The sequence below is a fragment of the Bos mutus genome, chromosome 8 (genome assembly GCF_027580195.1).
Source record: "Bos mutus isolate GX-2022 chromosome 8, NWIPB_WYAK_1.1, whole genome shotgun sequence".
Lineage (NCBI taxonomy): Eukaryota > Metazoa > Chordata > Mammalia > Artiodactyla > Bovidae > Bos > Bos mutus.
Window position 1 is genome coordinate 24,784,505 of NC_091624.1, and position 19,115 is coordinate 24,803,619.

At 40.5% G+C, this 19,115-nt stretch overlaps 1 pseudogene; it reads right to left on the reverse strand.

Moving 5' to 3' along the window:
- Positions 1-7,075: 7,075 nt before the first annotated feature.
- LOC102282418 (casein kinase I pseudogene) overlaps positions 7,076-19,115 on the reverse strand; it is a 116,827-nt pseudogene continuing 104,787 nt past the window's right edge.

A 19,115-nucleotide genomic window follows, 5' to 3' on the forward strand; every position in this document is an offset into this window, starting at 1 on the left:
TGTGAAACAAGTTACATAAACCCAACTCCCTGACTGGCCCCGTGCCAGTTGAGTTACTTAAAAGCTTTGCTGTAAGTCAATCAAACAGGGTCTGCCTGGGAGGGCATTCATTACTGAATGCTGGCACAGCATCTTCTGATGTTAATTATTGTTATTGGGAAGCATTCATTAAGAACGTTGAGAATCATTTTGCAAGAGGCAGTGTTTATTAAAATGCAAATTGTCCTAGGCACCCTCTCTCCCCTAAGCTTTGGAAATCAAAGAGAATTATGGAGTGCATGCTTATTTTAACACAACTTTTCCCATCAATCTAGTCCTGTGGCTTGCCTTGGAAGTCTTGGAGTACTATATGCCTTTTGCTGATGGAAATTGTTTCATTTTAATATATCTTGTGAGAAAGAAGTATCAGCAATCTTGCCACTCAGAGCAATTGTGGCCCAAATAGGGAATCTCTGACGCACATTGGAGTGTCCAGAACTGGCCCACAAAGCTGCCACCAGTCACATGTGGTTACTGAGCACTTGAATTATGTTTGGTCCCACAAAGATGTATTGTATGTGTAAAATACATACATACAGGTTTTGAAGACAGTGTAAGAAAAATAATGAAAAAAATTCGTGTGTTTTTGGTACTGGTTATATGCTGAAATAATAATACCCTGGCTATATTAGGTAAAATGCCTTTTATTATAAAAAAGAATTCCACATGTTTCCTTGTGCATTTTAAATGTGGCTTCTAGAAAATGTGCAATTAAAGATATGTCTTATGCACTCTGTCTGGCAATCAGGGCAGTTCTGGACAGAATGAGGGCCCTAGTCCAAACCTTTCCTTTCTCATTCAGACTAACTTCCTTTCTGGGCGCTCTGCCTCCCCTGTAGCTGCCTGCACCTCTTCCAGATGCTGGCTGGGATGATGGTGCTGGCATTGCCTGCTCAAGGCCTTTGCATAACTGCCATTGTCAGGGCCCACGTCTACTTGCCTTCCACACCTTCCCACCTCCCAGCCACCTTTATGCCCTGGTTCTGAAACATGCCAGGACCATAGTTCCCAAGCCACTCCATGCGTTTGCGGCATTACTGCTTTTGGGACCCCTTGTCTCTCCTCAAGCCTATGTGTGCTCTAACAGCCCCTGGACAGTGTTCCTAACACTCCTGCTCTCCCTGCATTCCCATGGTCCTTGTGTTTATTACAACACATTGACACTGTGTTGAAAGTGTTCAATGTCCATCTTCTCATGAGACTGCATGCTCCTCAGAGGAGGAACAGCATGTCTTGTTATCTGTGTCTCCATGGCATGTAGTAAATATTTGTTAAATATCCACACAATGAAAGAACCATAGGGCAAACTGTGCTGGGTTAGTAACACTGCATGTCTGTAGGAAATGCTGTGACAACAGCTGGGGTGCTGCTGGCTTTGTTTTTATTTTTATGTTTAATCATTATTTTCTTTTAATAACAATGAAAACCACCATAGGGAGTACACCTAGTGACACTCCTCTGAGGTGAGAAGGAGTCCAAAGGTATTCTCTTCCCTTTCTGGGCGTTCAGCCTCCCCTTGGGTTACCACCCTCCTAAGCCAGGAGTGGGATTCTTGGTGTTATGGTGAGCTGAATGCTGAGAATTGCCACCAAGTGCCAATTAGCCACCTGCTGGGATGGCAGGCTTGCAAACAGAAAGCTCAGAGGGTGATTGGCTGTTTGCCTGTTTTCATAGGAGATAGAAATCTCCTTTCTGCCATTCAGGTCAGTGTTTGTGTAGTTTAGTTGCAAGTCTGTTTGGGGTTGTCGAGGCCATGTTGCTTCATACAACTGGCCTTGCCCTCCCCAGGCCTGCCCTTCCTTGGGATCTCCAATGTGAGGAGACATCTGGCTCCTGGAAACAGCTTTGGTTCATTTGCCTTTTCTCTGCTGCATCACTGAGAAGAGCTGTTAAAGCAGGTCACTGACAGTTCAGAGTGTTATGTTCCAGGGATGCCCTGCTTCAAGAAAATTCAACAGGCAGAAAGCTAACTAAGCAACCTGATTAGGACTGAAAGTTCCTGGGGCATTACGCCAAGTTCCTGTGAAAGGTCAGCCAATATTATTCAAAATAATCTTTCCTTTGCCTGTGATTGAAAATTTCATATGATTGAAAATCTTTCCTTTTCATGTGATTCCTTTTCAGGAATACACCTTTTCATATATGAAGACTCAGTTTTTGTTTGGGCAGAAGAGCAAGGAAAGTCTTGCTTATCCAAAATATAAAAATCTAAAGCTAACTCATACAAACAAATCTATTGGTTTGGCCAAAAATTTCATTCAAGTTTTTCCCATAAGATGGTAAACGCAAACAAACTTTTTGGCCAACCCGATACCATCTCAGTTACCCATGAAAATACAAAGGGGATCCACTGAAAGCTGTAGTGTAAGCAAGATAGGGAGAGGGCATCTGTTTAGTTCAGTTCAGTCGCTCAGTCCTGTCTGACTCTTTGCGACCCCATGAACCACAGCACGCCAGGTCTCCCTGTCCATCACCAACTCCCAGAGTCCACCCAAACCCATGTCCATTGAGTCAATTATGCCATCCAGCCATCTCATCCTCTGTTGTCCCCTTTTCCTCCTGCCCCCAATCCCTCCCAGCATCAGAGTCTTTTCCAATGAGTCAGCTCTTCGCATGAGGTGGCCAAAGTATTGGAGTTTCAGCTTCAGCATCAGTCTTTCCAATAAATATTCACAACTGATTTCCTTTTGGATGGACTGGTTGGATCTCCTTGCAGTCCAAGGGACTCTCAAGAGTCTTCTCCAACACCACAGTTCAAAAGCATCAATTCAAAACTAATACAATTATGTAAAGTTTAAAAATAAAATAAAAATTAAAAAAAAAAGCATCAATTCTTCTGCACTCGGCTTTCTTTATAGTCCAACTCTCACATCCATGCATGACCACTGAATAAACCATAGCCTTGGCTAGACGGACCTTTGTTGGCAAAGTGTCTCTGCTTTTGAATATGCTATCTAGATTGGTCATAACTTTCATTCCAAGGAGTAAGTGTCTTTTAATTTCATGGCTGCAATCACCATCTGCAGTGATTTTGGACCCCATAAAAATAAAGTCTGACACTGTTTCCAATGTTTCCCCATCTATCTGCCATGAAGTGATGGGACCGGATGCCATAATCTTCGTTTTCTGAATATTGAGCTTTAAGTCAACTTTTTCACTCTTCTCTTTCACTTTCATCAAGAGGCTCTTTAGTTCCTCTTCACTTTCTCCCATAAGGGTGATGTCATCTGCATATCTGAGGTGATTGATATTTCTCCCGGCAATCTTGATTCCAGTTTGTGCTTCCTCCAGTCCAGTGTTTCTCATGATGTACTCTGCATGTAAGTTAAATAAGCAGGGAGACAATATACAGCCTTGACATACTCCTTTTCCTATTTGGAACCAGTCTGTTGTTCCATGTCCAGTTCTAACTGTTGCTTCCTGACTTGTATACAGGTTTCTCAAGAGGCAGGTCAGGTGGTCTGGTATTCCCATCTCTTTCAGAATTTTCCACAGTTTATTGTGATCCACACAGTCAAAGACTTTGGCATAGTCAATAAAGCAGAAATAGATGTTTTTCTGGAACTTTCTTGCTTTTTCAATGATCCAGCGGATATTGGCAATTTGATCTCTGGTTCCTCTACCTTTTCTAAAACCAGCTTGAGCATCAGGAAGTTCATGGTTCACATATTGCTGGAGCCTGGGTTGGAGAATTTTAAGCATCAGGTAAAGGGAAATTGTCATGAGTGAGCAACTGCACCTTGACTATGGGTTATATCCTGATTTTGGCTAGCCCAGTTCCTTCCCCATGATGCTGGCCTCTGAGCCTCACTGTGACATCACTGCTGGGTTGCCCAATATCATTATGCAATTCTCCATCATGAAAGCTTTCTCCAGGACCAATGGGAGGCTGCTTTTTGCTCAGTTAGACCAGATTTTTTTTTTTTTTCTGGTAAACATTCCTTTATTTTTTTAAAATTTTATTTTATTTTTTAAACTTTACAATATTGTATTAGTTTTGCCAAATATCGAAATGAATCCGCCACAGGTAAACCTGTGTTCCCCATCCTGAACCCTCCTCCCTCCTCCCTCCCCATACCATTCCTCAGACCAGATTTTAAACTAATCAAGACATGCATTGATTTTTCTCTGAGGGATACAGGTTGCTGTCAGGCTGGGCAATGGGCCATTTGGCAGCAGGATCCAAGTTGCCTGTCCATGTAGCCCTCCATGGCACTAAGTAGGGCTACCAATATTCTCCTTGAAGCGCCCCTGACACACAGTGTGAGAACTCCAGGGATCCAGCAGCCAGGGGCCCAGTTCCGCCTGGACTTCTTCAGGTGAGATGCTGATGCTGGAGAATGCAACGTCTGAATGTCTGAATATGGACAACAGTCCTTGATTCTGTGGCCTGCTCCAGGGAGAAGTGGCTTTAGAGCAAAGTTACACAGTAAGCCCTGACCTTTTACCACACTTGCCAATTTCTTTCTGAGTCTATATGACTCAGGTCTCCTAGGGTTTCCTTGTCTTTGTATATTTTTGTCTCTTATTAAAATTCAAATCTCGACATTGTGTTGACTGAATTTGATTATGCACAGTCAGACTTAGCGTAGCTGGGCTGGGCCAAGAAGTGGTAAATGGATCCTGGATCCTTACCCTCAGGCTTCTAAGTCACATGATCCCCTGGGCCTCAGTACATGGCCCCACATAGCCTGGAAGACCCAGCCTCTTAGACAGTGTATAAAGCTTATGAACAAGTAAAACTGCTAACATGAAACAATTGTCAGCCTATAGAAAGGACATTCACCCTCCTGGGTTAGAAGAGTGGATGACTTCTGGGTTAAAAGAGAAAACCCTCCCTCTTCATATCTCCTTTGTCAACAGCTGCTGCTGCTGCTGCTAAGTCACTTCAGTCGTGTCTGACCCTGTGCGACCCCATAGACGGCAGCCCACCAGGCTCCCCTGTCCCTGGGATTCTCCAGGCAAGAACACTGGAGTGGGTTGCCATTTCCTTCTCCAGTGCATGAAAGTGAAAGTGAAGTCGCTCAGTCGTGTCTGACTCTTCGAGACCGATGGACTGCAGGCCTACCAGGCTCCTCCGTCCATGGGATTTTCCAGGCAAGAGTACTGGAGTGGGGTGCCATTGCCTTCTCCATTGTCAACAGCTACTATCTCATATCTTTTGCTGGATCTTCATAATGGGAAATATTATATCCTTGAAAAGCACACTTAGTTCTGCTTTGTTGTCCTTCCCAGTGGGCATCTCAAGTCCCACTGCTGGATGGCACTTCTGATGCCCACCTAAGCTGTTGAAACCTGCAAAAATTCACAAAGTTCAAAAGGAACAGAGAACATCAGGAGGTGATCAAAAGAATCAAAACCTCCAGGCAACTTTATATCATACAACTCAGTTTTATTGCATTAAGTTGCAATAATGTTAATTTATTAACATTAATTTCTCCTCATTTAAGTCTATACATTGAATAAATACTTTAATACAGATCTTTAAGAATTTTTAAAAGGAAGACATTTTCCAGACTTGTGCCTTTGCAATGTCAGAAAGTGTGTAGTCAGATAAACAACCTGCTACTTTATGGTAAATCCAAACAGCATGACTGATTTTTTTTTTTTTTTCTCCTGTAAACTCACTGAACTGATTGTTGTCAACATGTCAAGTGCTCCCAGTGAAGGTGGTTACCTTAGAGCTAAATGCAGGCTTTGTTTTGTTTTCATTTCAGGGCTAGCAAGGTGGGACATTAGCATGTCTGTGTTTACCACAGAGATTGGATGTTTTTGATGGGAGTTAAATATATCACGTTTAAAATGTAATTATTAACATTACCATGACTAATAGCATCACAACTAATAATAGTCACAACACAATATTTTCACATGCCTTATCTCACTGGATCACTGGAAAGTCAATGGGGCCGGGAGGGAGGGGTACATCAGTGTCACAGTGATATTTTTGTGTATTGAGGAGGGTTCTGATTCTCAGAGAAGTGACGTGATTTGCTCAGTGTCACAGGTAGTTAAGGTCACTTGGCTTTCAGGTTCACAACACAGGTGTTCAGACTTTCAAGTTCCTCCTTACTCCAGCACGTTGTGTGCCTTTAAAATGCCCATCTTTAAAATGCAGTTTTAAAGGCAAGTCAAACAAGCAGGTTGAAATAAAATATGCAGTTGTCTAAATATCTGAAACTATAAGTTTTATAATATTAGCTTATTAAGCATTTTTATTTTAAACTGTTACATGAAGAAAGATGGTTACTGTTGTTCCGTCATCTGTATTAGTGAAAGCGTTAGTTGCTCAGTCATGTCTGACTCTTTGCAACCCCATGGACTGTAGCCTGCCAGGCTCTTCTGTCCATGGAATTCTCCAGGCAAGAATCCTGGAGTGGGTAGCCATTCCCTTCTCCTGGAGACCTTCCTGACTCAGGGATGGAACCTGGGTCTCCTGCATTGCAGCAAATTCCTTACCATCTGAGCCACCAGGGAAGCCCAATCTGTGTTAATGCTTGTCTTCATTTCATGGATTACTAAAGGTCAGTCAGCTATGGCTGTTTATTCATTTGAGCAACCTTTGTGTTTTAAACAAATCCCTTCTATGACAATTATTTGACACCCTCTTAGTTAATCGTGAAGAATAAGGTTTCTTGGACTCATCTTCAAGAACTGTATATCACAAAGAATAGCCTTCATACATCTTTTCTGAAAAATCCCTATCAGTTGCTTTAAAATTCAATAATCCCACCCTTACCCACTTTTAATAAAGGTTGACTTTCATTTAAAAGGTTTAACTTAGCTTCTGCAATCCAAAATGGCATCTGTTTGTAAGGACTCAGTTAATCCCACGTATCTTGTTGACGTAAAGCAACACTCAATTTTCAAGTGTAATTGCATTTCTCTTACTATAGTGCTGTAAGGCTATAAGGAGAGTGGTGTCTTCAGGCCCCAGAATTTGATTATTTTAACTGGAGAACTCTCACCCATGTCCTCCAGGTCACTGTTCCCAGCTGGGCTTTAGGGAAGATTTAAAGGTCAGAGTGAGAAGCCCTTACCGGCCGATGTCTCTGTTTTCAATCACTGTAACTGGAGAATGAAGCAGAATGGCCAGGGTGTGGGGCCATAGCAGACTAGTGGACTGGCAACATTTGTGAAGAGCCAAGCACTTGTGAAGCTTCCAGTAAGTCTGCTCCAAGATGCTCACCTGTGCTACCTGCAGGAGAGAGAATGGAGGGAGTGGGGAGCTTCCCATTGAAGATCTATGTTCTAAACACCATGTAGAACTAACTCAGCATCATCAATAATAAAAGGTGTTTCTGCATAAAGCACAAAAAGCTGCAAAGGGATCTACCAGATTCTATAATTTTATTTGTTTGAATTCCCTCTCCTTTTCTTGGTAAGAATAGCTAAAGCTGGCCTATTTTATTTTTTCAAAAAAGCAGCTCTTATTTTCATTGATCGTTTCTATTGTCTTTTTTTTAGTTTCTATTTATTTCCACTCTCATCTTTGTTATTTCTTTTATTTCTTCTACAAACTTTGGGCATAATTTCTTTTTCCTTGAGATGTAAAGAGAACCCTGATGCACTATGGGTGGGAATGTAAATTGATGTAGCCACAATGGAAAGCAGTAGAGAGTCATCAAAAAATTAGATGATAACTATCATATAATCCAACAATCACACTTCTGGGTATTTACCCAAAGAAAAGAAAAACACTAACTCGAAAACATATATGCACCCCATGTTCACTGCAACATCATTCACAATAGTCAAGAATTGGAAACAACCTGTGACCGTTAGCAAATGAAGAAAATATTACATACATACAAAGACATACACACACAAGCATATATAATGAAACATTATTCAGAAAGAAATTAATCTTGCTTTTGCAATGGCATGAATGGAACTTGATGGCATTATATTAAATGAAATAAGCCAGACAAAGGAAGACAAATATTGTATAATGTCATTTACATGCAGAATATAAAAAAAGTCAAATTTATAGAAATAGAGAGCAGAAGTGTTTGCTAGGGGCTGGATATACACATCAGTTCAATTCAGTTGCTCAGTCATGTCCGACTCTTTGTGACCTCATGGACTGCAGCACGCCAGACTTCCCTGTCCATTACCAAGTCCTGGAGCCTACTCAAACTCATGTCCATCATGTCAATGATGCCATCCAACCATCTCATCCTCTGTCATCCCTTTCTCCTCCCGCCTTCAATCTTTCCCAGCATCCGAGTCTTTTCTAGTGAGTCAGCTCTTCACATTAGGTGGCCAAAGTATTGACCTTTCAGCTTCAGCATCAGGCCTTCCAATGAATATTCAGGACTAATTTCCTTTAGGATGTACTGGTTGGATCTCCTTGCAGTCCAAGGGACTCTCAAGAGTCTTCTCCAACACCACAGTTCAGAAGCATCAATTCTTCGGCACTCAGCTTTCTTTATAGTCCAACTCACATCCATACATGACCACTGGAAAAACCGTAGCTTTGACTAGATGGACCTTTGTTGGTAAAGTAATGTCTCTGTTCTTTAATATGCTATCTAGGTTGGTCATAGCTTTTCTTCCAAGGAGCAAGTGTCTTTTAATTTCATAGCTGCAGTAACCATCTGCAGTGATTTTTGGAGCCCCCCAAAATAAAGTCTCTCAATGTTTCCATTATTTCCCCATTGACTTGCCATGAAGTGATGGGACCAGATGCCACGATCTTAGTTTTTCTGAATGTTGAGTTTTAAGCAAACTTTTTCACTCTCCTCTTTCACTTTCATCAAGAGGCTTTTTAGTTCCTCTTCACTTTCTGCCATAAGGGTGGTGTCATCTGCATATCTGAGGTGACTGATATTTCTCCCAGCAATCTTGACTCCAGCTTGTGCTTCCTCCAGTCCAGCGTTTCTCATGATGTACTCTGCATATAAGTTAAATAAGCAGGGTGACAATATACAGCCTTGACGTACTCCTTTTTCTATTTGGAACCAGTCTGTTGTTCCATGTCCAGTTCTGTTGCTTCCTGACCTGCATACAGGTTTCTCAAGAGGCAGGTCAGGTGGTCTGGTATTCCCATCTCTTTCAGAATTTTCCACAGTTTACTGTGATCCACACAGTCAAAGGCTTTGGCATAGTCAATAAAGCAGAAATAGATGTTTTTCTGGAACTCTCTTGCTTTTTCCATGATCCAGCAGATGTTGGCAATATAAATGCATAAAGTAATGGATGTGTTAGCTAACTAAATCCTTTAATAATGTATACAGATACCAAATCTTGGGAAGTGTACTTTAAATTTCTTACATTCTTATTTGTCAATTATACCTCAATAAAGCAGAAAAAATAAAATGTTCTTGCACATTTTAAGTATAATAAGGAAATTAAAATGTTTTTAAAAATCCAGAGAAAACTCTAATTCAAAAAGAAACATGCCCCCTAATATACATTCAAGCAGTAACAGCCAAGACATGGAAGCAACCTAGATGTTTATAAAGTGTTGAATGGATAAAGATGTGAGACACACACACACACATATATATACATGCTGCTGCTAAGTCGCTTCAGTCGTGTCCGACTCTGTGTGACCCCGTAGATGGCAGCCCACCAGGCCCCACCGTCCCTGGGATTCTCCAGGCAAGAACACTGGAGTGGGTTGCCATTTCCTCCTCCAATGCATGAAAGTGAAAAGTGAAAGTGAAGTCGCCCAGTCGTTTCCAACTCTTAGCGACCCCATGGACTGCAGCCTACCAGGCTCTTCCATCCATGGGATTTTCCAGGCAAGAGTACTGGAGTGGGTTGCCATTGCCTTCTCCGATATATTGTCTGACTTCTTTTAATATGCTAATCTGTACATCCATTCATGTTCTGCAAATGACATTATTTTATTCTTTGTCATGGCTGAATAATATTTCAGTGTGTGTGTATATTATTCAGCCATGACAAAGAATAAAATAATATCATTTGCAGAACATGAATGGATGTATAGATTAGCATATTAAAAGAAGTCAGACAGTGAATGACAAATATCATGCATCGCTTAAATTTGGAATCTAAAATATGATAAAAATGAACTCACAAAACACAAATAGACTCACAGACATAGAAAACAAGTTTATGTTTAGCCAAAGGGGAAAGGGTTTGGGGGAGGGATAAACTAGCATATTAATTCCATATATGTTTGGAATTAACATATACACACTGCTATACATAAAATATATAAACAACAAAGACCTACTTTATAGCACAGGGAACTACACTTAATATCTTGTAATCGCTAATAATGGAAAAGAATCTGAAAAAAAAATATATATATACATATGTGTGTGTATATATAAAACTGAATTACCATGCTGTATACCTAGAACTAATACAACATTGTATTACCTATACTTCAATTTAAAAAAAAAATAAAAGGAATAGGAAGAAAGCTGAAGCTATCTCCTCAAAACAAAAGAAAATGCAGAGAGAGATATCTATTGGAGTCAATATATTATCAGGTCTCAGCGGATGACTTGGAAGGTAGTGCTTGCTTTGAACAGGTAAGGAAACTGGGCCATAAATGACTACTATTAGACTAAATACACACACAGGCACTCAGACACATATTCATACACTAAGACACGTATTCACCCACACATATACTCATGCACAAAGATACACAAATTCCCACACAGGAACACATACATATATGTACAGATATACATATGTCTGCACACACAAGTATGCATGTATGCACATACAGAGTCACACATGACACAGATGCAGATACATACCCAGTTAAGTTATTCAAGTCTTATTGTAAAGTTTAAAAATAAAATAAAATTTAAAAAAAAAAAGACTTTTTCACCTTATTTTTAAACTCTTAAATAGAGGTTTATCTAAATTGCTTAAGTAAGACTGGTGATTTGGCCTCCTAAATTGTGTGGAGCTTTCAGATGCAGATAAGTTAGTCTCTAAGTACCAGGTTGAGGACAGGTGTAGCACTGTGTAATTTTTCTTCTGAAGAGCTACAAACGCTTCTGATCACATCTCATGTTGTTGTATCCAGGAGAAAACAGGTATTATTATTCCTGCTCTTCTAGAGGGAAACTAGGGCATACTTGGTAAGTCAGTCAGCCCTGAGTTGCAGTGTTGGTTCTACTCTTAACTGATGGTACACTGGACACTGGTGGCTTTGTTTTTTTTCTGTGGATAAAGATTATAGCTGTGTAAGCCGATCCTCCTCCTGAATGTAAGCAGGTAACTTTCTTAATATGGAAATAGAAGCAGGTCTTCAATCAGACAATTTTGTAAACAGACAGTGGACCTGCTTCCTGCAACTTTTGTTGCCTGCTCATGGGGAACTGGGTGAACACAGCCCTGAGGGACTTCTTGGAATCTGGGCTCTGGTACATTATAAGTAACACGGGAGCAATGTGATCCTCAGGCCCTTTCAAAGAAGCAAGCGCTGCATGCACTGCATAGTCAGGGCATCAGAACTTCAGAGCCGCTTTGCCTGCACTGAAGCAGCAGACAGCTGGGAGCTCCCTACCCCTTCTGTCACCTCTACAAGAGAGGAGCTCTGTATTGATCTGTTTGCCAATGTGATCCAGAAATTCTTTGCTTCCTGAGGATGATGACTGATTCCAAGGTACAGAATTGACTGGAGTCTCAACTCACGTGTTCCTTATCTGTTGCCAGCATCCAGGGGCACAGTCTACTCATGCATGCCTCAGGCTGCTAAGCAGATGCTTCATCCTCCCCCTGAAGAAACCTGGACCCAACTGGGGCTCCCAATCCGTCCTTTCACCTGAGTTTTCTATGTGTAATGGGTGACTCTGTGAGGCTCTTGGCTCTGGTTGTTTCTTTCTGTCTCTTTGTAGAAATCCCACCTGCATTAAGATGTAAAGCATTATCACAGAAAGTTTGTTATTTGGTTGGAGTCCTTTGAGCACATGTAAGAATAATGGGGGAACTGACATCAGAGATGCAAGAAATCATCATTGATGTGCAAAGATATCAGGGTACTCAAAGGATTTTGCTGGTGTTGGAGCATTTGTTCCACACCAAGCTGATGAGGTTCAGTTCCAGGAGGGGGGCAATTGAGAATAGGTCTGAACAGAGCCAGAGCACACGTGGAGGGGTGCATTGCTGTTGTTGTTCAGTTGCTCAGTCATGTCCAGCATTTCTCATCCTATGGACTGCAGCACGCCAGTGTTCCCTGTCCTTCACTATCTCCTGTAGTTTGCTAAAACTCATGGCCATTGAGTCAGTGATGCCATCCAACCATCTTATCCTCTGTCGCTCACTTCTCCTCCTACCCTCAATCTTTCCTAGCATCAGATTCTTTTCCAATAAGTCAGCTCTTCACATCAGGTGGCCAAAGTATTGGAGCGTCAACTTTAGCATTAATCCTCCCAGTGAATATTCAGGGTTGATTTCCTTTAAGATTGACTGGTTTGAGCTTCTTGCTATCCAAGAGACTGTCAAGAGTCTTCTCTAGCACTACAGTTTGAAAGCATCAATTCTTTGGTTCTCAGCCATCCTTATGGTCCAAACCTCACATCTGTACATGACTCCTAGAAAAACCATAGCTTTGACTATTTGGATCCTTGTTGGCAAAGTGATGTCTCTGCTTTTATTTATTTATTTAATTTAAATTAAGTTATTTTAATTGGAGGCTAATTACTTTATAATATTGTATTGGTTTTGCCATACATCAACATGAATCCGCCACGGGTGTATACATGTTCCCAATCCTGAACCCCCCTCCCACCTCCCTCCCCATACCATCCCTCTACTTTTAAATATACTGTCTAGGTTTGTCATAGCTTTCCGTCCAAACAGCAAGTGTCTTTTAATTTCATGGCTGCAATCACCATCTGCAGTGGAGTACAAGAAAATAAAGTAGTCACTGTTTCCATTTTTCCTCTTCAATTTGGAGGAATGTGAGGGCTGATCAAAGAGAGCACAGAGCCTGTGGGCTGCTTCCAGGCCTCCTGCTTCTGAGACAGTGACCCATGGACTTTAATTGTGGCCTTTATGAATGAGAACAGTGAAACCTCAACCTTTCCCCATTTTCTCCTCTTTCCCTGTCTTGGTTTCAGGAGATGGCAGAAGAGAGGACATTGAAATGCAGAAAGAAGTCAGGCTGGGTGTGGGGCCATGTGCCCTCCTACCTGTGAGCATCTCTGCACTCCATATCAATGAAAGATGGGAAAGGAGTGTAACACATTTCTCAGCTAAAAAGAGAACAAAGTAACTATTTCCTAATCATTCCCAAATTCTCTCTCCTTCAGTTTTCCCCCCCCAGTGATGGCTGATATAAGCAAATGAAAATTGATTATGCTCCCCTCTATATAGTCAGCAAAAACAAGATGAGGAGCAGACTGTGGCTCCAATCATCAGCTCCTTATTGCAAAATTCATGCTTAAATTGAAGAAAGTAGGGAAAACCACTAGACCTTTCAGGTATGACCTCAATTAGACCCCTACGATTATACAGAAGTGGTGATGAATTGATTCAAGGGATTAGATCTAGTCGACAGAGCACCTGAAGAACTATGGATGGAGGTTCATAACTTTATATAGGAGGTGGTGACCTAAAATATCCCCAAGAAAAAGAAACGCAAGGAAGCAAAGTGGTTGTCTGAAGAGGCCTTACAAATAACTGAGAAAAGAAGAGAAATGAAAGGCAAAGCAGAAAGGGAAATATACCCAACTGAATGCAGAGTTCTAGAGAATAGCAAGGAGAGATAAGAAAGCCTTCTTAAGTGAACAATGCAAAGAAATAGAGGAAAACAATAAAATGGGAAAGACTAGAGATCACTTCAAGAAAACTGGAGGTACCGAAGGAATATTTAATGCAAAGATGAGCACAGTAAATGACAGAAACAGTAAGGGTCTAACCGAAATGGAAGAGATTAAGAAGAGGTTGCAAAAATACACAAAAGAACTATACAAAGAAGGTCTTAATGATCCTGATAATCATGATGGTGTGATCACTCACTTAGAGAAGAACATCCTGGAGCATGAAGCCAAGTGGGCCTTAGGAAGCCTCACTATGAACAAAGCTAGTGGAGGTGATGGAATTTCAGCTGAGCTATTACAAATCTGAAAAGATAATGCTGTTAAAGTGCTGCACTCAACATGCCAGCAAATTTGGAAAACTCAGCAGTGGCCATAGGACTGGAAAAGGTCAGTTTTCATTCCAATCCCAAAGAAAGGCAATGCCAAAGAATGTTCAAACTACTGTAAAATCACCCTCATTTCTCATGCTAGCAAGGTAATGCTCAAAATCCTTCAAGCTATGCTTCAACAGTACATAAGCCAAGAGCTTCCAGATGTACAAGCTGGATTAATACAAGGCAGAGAAACCAGAGATCAAATTGTTAATATCCCTAGTGTGATAGTCACTCAGTTGTGTCCAATTCTTTGTGTCCCCATGGACTACTGTAACCCGCCAGGCTCCTCTGTCTATGGGATTCTCCAGGCAAGAATACTGGAGGGGGTTGCCACGCCCTTCTTCAGGGGATCTTCCTGGCCCAGGGATGGAACCTTGGTCTCCCACATTGTGGGAACTAAACAAAGGAGCCTGCCTCCTTTGAAACCTGTATGTAGGTCAAGAAGTAATAGAACTGGACTGGAACACTGGATGGTTCAAAAATGGGAAAGGAGTACATCAAGGCTGTGTATTTGTCACCCTGCTTATTTAACTTACATGCAGAGCATATCATGTGAAATATTGGGCTGGATGACTCACAAGTTAGAATCAAGATTGCTGGCAGAAATATCAACAGCCTCAGATGTATGCAGATGATGCCACTCTAATGGCTGAAAGCAAAGAGCCTCTTGGTGAAGGTGAAAGAGGAGACCAAAGAAGCTGGCTTAAAACTCAACATTTAAAAAACTAAGATCATGGCATCTGGTCCCATCACTTCGTGGCAAATAGAAGGGGAAAAGTGGAAACAGTGATAGATTTTATTTTCTTGGGCTCCAAAATCACTATGGGAGGTGACTTCACCACAAGATAAAAAGACATTTGTTCCTTGGAAGGAAAGCTATGACAAACCTAGACAGTGTATTTAAAAGTAGAGTCATCACTTTGCCAACAAAGTCCATATCTTAAAAACTATGGTTTTTCCAGTAGTCATGTACAGATGCGAGCGTTGGGCCGTAGAAAGGCTGAGTACCAAAAATTGATGCTTTCAAACTGCAGTGCTGGAGAAGACTCTTGAAAGTCCCTCGTACTCCAGGAAGTTCAAATCAGTTAATCCTAAAGGAAATTAATCATGAATATTCAATGAAAGGAGTGTTGCTAAAGCTCCAAAACTTTGGCTACCTGATGCAAAGAGCCGACTCATTGGAAAAGACCCTAATGCTGGGAAAGACTGAGGGCAAGAGGAGGAGAGAGTGACAGAGGATGAGATGGTTGGGAGGCATCATAGACTCAATGGCCATGAGTTTTAGCAAACTCTGGGAGATAGCGAAGGACAGGGAACACTGCTATACCACAGTACATGGGGTCACAAAGAGTTGGATACAACTAAGCGACTGAACAACAACAAATGAAGTGCTTCTATCCCTACATGTTTATATATATAATCTGACCATGTAGGATATTAATAATAGGAATATACAAAGTATGACTACATTTCATAAGTCAGTTTTGTGGAGCCGATAAAACTGGAGTCGATATCACAGTGGGGATTGGTTAGGCAAGTGCCTATGTGCTGTCTCTTGTGATGAAGTGAAGTTTGCTTCTGTCAGTAGCAGCATTACCATGATCATATAGTGGCTTGTACTCTGCGTTATGTGTTGCAGCATAAATATCAGTGATAGATCTGCACACAAGTACACAAACACACATACATGTGTGTACACACTCCATTTTTTTTTACTTTCATATAGGGGTAAAGATTATTTAACTAGAGAGATTTTTTTGAAAGATTACTTAAAAGTTTATGATGGCTGTTGAGTGCCTGCTGAGCTCACGTCTCAGTGGGTGTGTCTTACAGTAGAGACGGTCTGTCAGGTGTGAGATTCCAGGTGTCAGCACAGCAGCAGCCTTCAGCAGATAATTGGTGCATTCAGGGGCCTGTGCAGCTCACGTTTTCCCTCAATGACATTAATCCTCTATCAGTTAAAACACCTGCCTTAACCCACCCTTCTTGCCAACCTAGTGCTTGAAAGGAGCCCGGGATAATCATTTCGGGCAACCCATCTATATCCAGTCCCACATTGGGCATTCCAGCCCAGGGGTCCTATACCAGGAAGAGAGGCCCCTAGAATGTCTAGCTTTGAAGGCAACCAGAGCTTGAGTATGGGAGAGTTGGAGGGCTACAGGAAACAGAGACTGTGCCTTTTAAAAGTTCACAGAATATCTCAAAAACTCATAACCAGCATAAAGGCAGTAATTTGAAAGGAGCCTGAATCAAATCCACTTGCTGATCTTAGAGAGCCTCCTGAAGAGAAAGGTGGCAACTGGGACTCCTCTTGAGGACATAGATGCTCCATTTGGGGGAGCTTCTCCTACCACAGGGACACTGATACTGGTAAGCACCATTTTGAACTCCTTCTTATAGCCTATAAGGGTCAAGGACTTACCTGTCTGCTGTCAGGCCAGCACCAGACCCAAACTCCCTTTGGTCCCATTGCTTGCCAAGCTGGGACCCAGTCCCTCCTATCAGTGGACTGGAACCAGCCCTAGGCCCCACATCCGCTGCCCTGGAACCCAACCCTTACCAGCAGCTAACTGGCACCAGTCCAGGGAACCCACAATTTGCATAGGAAACAACAGGAGTCAGTCTTGACCACCAGTGTACTGGTACACATCCCAGGACACACCAGGTCATGCAGTCAGCAGCACCTTAGCTTGGCCCCGCTCACCACTGAGCCAGCAGCCACTACATGAGACAGGGCCTGGTAGCCAACCAGTCAGCGCAGCCCTGCCTACCAATGCACTCACAGTAGCTATGGCCTCACCACAACAGAAAGGCCCACACAGGTGACACCTCTAGAGATTATAGCTCTGAGGAATAGAGAGGAGTGTGCTTCTGGGTCTTGTAGAATGTTTCTTACATAAGACCACTTCTCTGACATCAGGAAATGTAACTGACATACCGAATACATAGTAATAAACAGAGATTTGGACAAAGGAATAATACAAAACCCCAGAAAAAAACAAAACTAAACTAAATGAAATGGATATAAGCCATCTACCTGAAAGAGTTCAAGGTAATTGCCATGGATATGCTCAATGAACTACTCAGGAGAATAAAGAACAAACTGAGAATTTTAACAGAAAATATAAAGAAGAACCAAACAGAGCTGAAGAATACAATAACTGAAATAAAAATATACTAGAAGGGAAAACAGTAAATTAGATAATAACTTTTCAGTTAATTTATTTTAAAATGTTCTTTGTTGACAGAAAGCAGTTACATACTCAAATGCATTATTTCTAATAACATTTCTGTTGCTTCTAACTTTTTAATGAATTTGACATAAGACAAATGGTAATTTGCATATAAAGAACTTGGTAAAAGAGTCTGCTTAATGTAAATATAAACAGTCACATTAGTATAGGCCAATCAATAAATTTTTGATGATTTTTTATGTATGGTAAAAGTTAAAGTGGCAAACTGATATTCTGATATAAAAATCAATGGTTTGAGAGTCAATGTGAGACTTTCTTAAAAGACTTAATCAAAATTTTAAGACAAAATTTTTCTGATATTATTGTTTTCTCTAACTTTGCATACACTCTTTGATAATTATATTTTAGAATATGTGCATAATCAAAGTGGGTAGTTATAGAAAGGTTAAAAGAAAAAGTAGTAAAATCATCTATACCCATAACAAGTAGTTAAGGGATACACAAAGCAAAATAATATAAAACATGATGTCAAAAATGTTAAACATGGGGGAGAAGTAAAACTTCAAGGCTGTTAGAATCTATTCATACTTAAAAGATTATTAACTTACTATAATCAGACAGATAAACAGATAAGATAGGGACCTTATGGTAATCACAAACCAAAACCCTTTATAATAGATACACACACACATAAGAAAATGAATCCAAACACAACACTAAAGATAGAAATCAAATCACAAGGGAAGAAAGCAAAAGAAAATCTATAAAAACAATCAGAAAGCAATGAATAAGATGTCAAAAGAACATATAGATCAATAATTACTCCTAAATGGGCTAAATGCTCCAATCAAAAGACGTAGAGTGGCCTACATGAATACAAAAACCTGACTCATATACATGCTGCCTAAATCAGACTTACTTTACTCCTAAAGACACACATGGACTGAAAGTGAAAAGCTGTGAAAAAATATTCAATACAAATGGAAATGAAAAGAAAGTTGGTTAGCAATACTTATACCAGGAAAAGTAGGCTTTAACATAAAGACAATAACAAGACAAAGAAGTATGTTACACAATGATAAAGGAATCAGTTCAACAAGAAGGTATAACAGTTGCAGTATCCTATTACAATTTATCATTTTAATATATAAATATATATGCACCTAATATAAGAGCACATAAATACATAAAGCAAATACTAACTAACATAAATGGAGACACTGACAGTAATACAATGATAGTAGGAGACTTTAACATCCCAGTAATTTCAAAGGACCAATAACGAAACACTGACCTTAATGGAATATATATATATATATACATATATATATGTGTATATATTATATTCATTATCGATATTGATATAAGATACTATGCTCATAGGTTGGAAGAATTAATATGGTAATAAAGCGCATACTACACAAGGCAATCTACAGATTCAAGGCAATCCCTATCAAAATAACAATGGTATTTTTCACAGAAGTAGAACAAGTAATTATAAAATTGGTACAAAAACAAAAGGCTTCAAATAGCCAAACAACCTCAAAAAAGAAGAACAAAGATGGAAATATCACATTCTCTGATTTCAAGTGATACTCAAAACTACAATAATCTAACCGGTATGGTACTGACATTAATGAACAGACACAGATCACTGGAATAGAAAAGAGAGTCTAGAAATAAACCCATGCTTACTCGATTGGTCAGTTAATCTATGATGCTGGATGTAATAATATATAATGGAAAAA